The sequence below is a fragment of the Vombatus ursinus genome, unplaced genomic scaffold, assembly GCF_900497805.2.
Source record: "Vombatus ursinus unplaced genomic scaffold, bare-nosed wombat genome assembly UNPS02014847.1, whole genome shotgun sequence".
NCBI classification, from domain to species: domain Eukaryota; kingdom Metazoa; phylum Chordata; class Mammalia; order Diprotodontia; family Vombatidae; genus Vombatus; species Vombatus ursinus.
In genome coordinates this window covers 11,050,510-11,055,386 of record NW_020954625.1, presented here as the reverse complement: position 1 = coordinate 11,055,386, position 4,877 = coordinate 11,050,510, and positions in this window count along the sequence as shown.

Sequence of the window (4,877 nt, the reverse complement as noted above, 5' to 3'; positions counted from 1 at the left end):
CTTTCTTTCTTTCTTTCTTTCTTTCTTTCTTTCTTTCTTTCTTTCTTTCTTTCTTTCTTTCTTTCTTTCTTTCTTTCTTTCTTTCTTTCTTTCTTTCTTTCTTTCTTTCCCCAGCACCTAGCACAGTGCCTGGCACTTATTATTAAGCACTCAACAAATGCTTGTTGATTGAGTGATTTCAACCCATAACATGAAAACTCATGGTTTGACCATCGTGGGCACCCACATTTCATACTTCGAGGATTCAGCATTGTCAGAGTCCTTAGCAGAGCTATTAGGAGGACTGACAAAGAGAGGCTTTGTCCCAGCATTCCAGATTTAGAAGGTGTTGAAAGCATTTCTGCTCCTTCACCAGCCCGGAAATAACTGAGCCTAGCACCGTGCAAGCAAGAATGTTGTCGTTATTGTTGTTGTGGGTAGGGCTGGTCCAGATGATAATTTCATTGACATAGGGATATTTAGGTGAGGAAACTCCCTCCACTGATGTTGGTTGGCAATTGTTCTGCAACTTCTAGTCTTAGAGAGTTGCCTGGGCTATGGAGTGGGCTAAGTAGCTTGTCTAGAATCACACAATCAATATGTGTCATAGGCAAGACTTGAATCCAGATCTTTCTTGAGTGGGGCCATTGAAAGGTTAAGTAACTTGGTTAAGATCATACAGCATATGTCAAGAGGCAAGACTTGAACCCAAGTCTTTCAGTCTTTAAGGCCAGTTCTTTATCGACTATACCATTAATTAGAATAGTCTTCTTGCTTCCTTCTCCAGTCCCTACTTGCCCTCCCATTCTTTCTCCTCCTTTTCCAGGAGAAGGCAAATGGACATGCCTCAGGTACCATTTGTGCTGCTTGTTTGCCCCTTTGCTCTGGATCCTAGAAACTGTCTAGTCAACTCCCATCATTACAGATGAGGAAACTGAGACCAGAGAGGACAAGTGTTTTGTTAAGGTCCTATGAGTGGCACAGGTAGACCTCACTCCCTGTGTTCATCTCATTCTACTTTGCAGATATCATTGTTTACATTTTCCTATTTTACTTTCGAAAGCAGGAGAGAAAGGAAGAAAAAAAGTGCTAGGAATGCTGGAATATGTTTTCTCTCCCTCTCAGTTGATTTACTCATTTTCTTTGCGTAGTTTAAAGGAGGCTTCTGACCTGGGACAAAACAATCACCATGTCTGCGATCTGCAGATATGCTAAGGAAATCTCTTAATATATTCATTTCTCAGATAGCCTGGCACAGCTCAGAAGAAGCACCATTTGGGACCTGAGAGAGGGAGCTTTTCTGAATCAGCTGAGGCTGGTTCAAATGTTGGAAACATGAATCATAGAAGCTCACAAGGCAGAAATTGTTTGCCATTATTTTTAATGATTTTTTTCCTTAAATATGTTCTAATGCATTTTTCCTTTAAGCATCAGGAATGGCCCTCAGTTGTCTTGTCTGAAAAATGAGGGGGCAGGATCTTTAAGGTGCCTTTCACTTCTAAATCCTGTAATATTATTCAGAGTTACAGCTGGGGGAGGGGAGAAGGACCACATGTGGAGAGCTTTGTCTCACTCACCAAAAAAGGGGTAAAGGGAATCTTAAGCTGTCCATTCCTGTATATTTCACCTTGGGCCTTTTGCTATTCCCTTTCACAGCCTTAGGGTCCCATATTTGTAGGTTGCTCTCCTGGCACTTGGAAGAAGGCACTGGTTATATTCTCCAGGGGACAAATGAACCCCCCCCCCCTTTTTTTATTTGACTAGGCAATGGGGTTAAGTGACTTGCCCAGGGTTACACAGCTAGTAAGTGTTATGTGTCTGAGGCTGGGTTTGAACTCAGGTCCTCCTGACTCCAGGGCCAGTGATCTATCCACTGTACCACCTAGCTGCCCCTTTCCAACTCTTTTTTGCCCTGCAAGAAAATATTCTTGGTGTAGCCTCTCCGTGGGGATAGATGATGGAGGGGCCCTTCACCCTCCCCCACTTCAGAGTAGTCACAAATATCCTTTGAGTGTTTCCTATCAGTCTTGATGATACTGTTGATTGACTATGGAGCTGGAATTCTGTGATAAACAACTAAAGGGGCCCATAGCTCTCTGAGCTCTAGAAGGTCAATGGGGAGATTTCCTTCCTTCCCACCAGGCTCAGCTCTATAGAGGCATATCTTCTTAGGCAAGCAGGCATCAGGGATGGGGCCTCATTCTTCTTGTGCTTCCTTTCCTTCTGTTCAGGGCCTGGGTGCACTTGTGAGGTTCTGTCTTCCTTCTTAACTGGGCATCTGAGTAGTGGGCAATCAGCTACCAAATGTTGCAGTAATCAGGGAGAGAGAAAAAGATGGGGAGGCTTACAGACACGGAAACCACCAGAAAGAAAAGAACTCACTTGGTGTTGATCAGGCTGTTTACTTGGGGGTGAGGGATGGTGATGAAATATAAAGGAGCTCATGAGCAGTCATGCTGTGTGTGACCCAGGGGGGCTTGGAGACTGGCCTCTCAGCTGATTGTAATCATGCTATGAGACTTTTTTCCCTTTCTGGGTGGGAATAAAACTGCCCGTTCCTTACCTAATTCATATTTGTACTCTGGGGACTTTTTAAAACCTTCTTCCTCCCCCTGGTAGGGACGACCCCTTAGACTGGAGCCAAAAATAGAATTGTTCCTCAGGAATCTGAGGCTGGGGTGGGCATGGAATTGGAGCTCTGGGGAGCCTAGCTCTTCTATTGGGGAGACAGAAAACCCCAGAGCAATGAAAAAGGGAAGAGAGGGCAGGTCAAGGACTGAGAGAGGAGAAAGTTGGCATCCCCTACAAGTACCCAGCCATGGCTTTGACTCCACTGTTTTGTAATCCTCTTGTTTGTGGTGGAGAGCTAAAAACTCCATGAAATCTCAGCTGGGCCCAGCTTTGATTTAGAGACTGTTTGGATCCTGTGTTGTTACAGTTCAATGGTTTTAGGAAATGTTTACATTTGGCTCTGGTTTGAAGTGGGTCATGGATTGTTTTTTGGAAAAACTCTGGTTTGGCAAAACAGTGTGGTTGGTGTTGGGTTAAATTTGATCTCCCCTAGCTCCTCTCTCTGTGGGTCTGATACTCCTGCCAGACTGGGCTTCTTGCCATTGGAAAAAAACATTCCAGTCTCCTGCCTCCACATCTTGGTTCCTCTGTCTTGAACACTCTCTTCTTGCCCAATTTTCCACCCTCTGCCTGTTGAAATTCTACTCAGGTTTCTTCATTACTCTAGTAACCCATGATCTCCTAGATTCAGGTCATGGGAAAGATCTTAGCTTAAATAGGCCAAGGCCTCCCACTGCATTTGGGACCATCTCCAGTCATCCTGATCTATGCCTCACCACTGGACCCAGATGGCTCCAGAGGAGAAAGTGAGGCTGGTAACTTAGCACAGCCCTCCCTTACTTAAATCCGATTCACTTGCAAGTCATGGCATCACCTTCGTGTTATCATGGTCCTCCTCTTCGAGAATGAAGGACAAACAACAACAACAAGGTTCAGATCAATAAATATTTATTAAGCACCTACTGCATGCCAGGCACTATGCTAGGAGCTATGTACACAATGACAAAAAAGAGACATTTCCTGGTGGGATTTCAACCCAGAACTTGCTGACGTGACACTCCATTTTTTGAGGCTACTGTTCCCCATGCTCAGAATGTTCTCCCTGCACAGTCCTGCTTTTTCTTCCCTGGCCTCCTTCTAGTCAGGCTCAGCTTAGATCCTGCCTTCTATAAGAGGCCTTTCCCAATTGTGAATCTCCCCTTTCCCCTCCTTGCCCTGAGTGCCTTCTATGCATTCTTTTTACATATTGTCTCCCCTTATAGAATGTAAACTCCTATGGGCCAGGGGCTGTTTATGCCTTTCTTTGTATCCCCTGCACTTAGCACAGTGCCTGGCGCATGGTAAGTATTTCATAAGTGATTGTTGGCTGATTACAGCATGAAGGGACCTCTCACGTTCCTTCCAGCTCTCCATCAATCATAGTATGATTCTATGACTTTGAGCATCCTCTTTCCTATCCAGGTAAGGAGTCATCTCCTACTCCACCCCCGCTCTGGACATCACTGTAATGACCATTATGCAAAAGCTCTATTGGGAGCAGTGAATTTAACAAGGCTTATTTTACTTTTCAGGATTTTTTTCTTTTGTTATTCTTTCAAATAGTCAATAATACCCCTATCTTCATGCTGAATGAGATGGAAGCCAGGTTTTCCCAAAGGATAAAATACTACATAGAACATGAAAAGTTTCTCAAATGGGGTGAGAGCTTGTCTAGAATAAATTTTAGTGATTAATAGGCTGAGAGTGAAAAGAGAATGACTGACTGAAACTCTCTTCATTTTGCAGTTTTTTTTGCCAGCTATACCTGCCCATGTTTTCCTCGGAAGAAAAGCCCAAGTATAGTCTTAAAAGTACATATGAATTAAAGTACATATCATTAAATGAATAAAGGATTTAGGCTTAAGACATAATAATGATAATGGCTAACATTGATGTAGAATTCTAAGGATTACAGGCATTTGAAATGTTATGTCATTTAATCCTTACAACAAGCCTGTGCTATTGTTATCCCTATTTTACTGATGAGGAAACTGAGGCTGGAAGAGATTAAGTGACTTTTTTACATTTAATTTTAATTTTATTTTTTCTCAATTACACGTAAACAAAGATTTTTGATGTTGTTTTTTTTTTTTAAATTTTGAGCTCCAAATTTCCTCCCCTCCCTTCTCCTTGAGAAGGCAAGGAACTTGAAGTAGATTATATATGTGCAGTCATGCAAAGCATTTCCATATTAGCCATATTGCTAAAGAAAACACAGACCAAAAAAAAAAAACAACAATAACAACAACCTCACAAGGATAATAAAGTTAAAAAAAGCATGCTTCAAT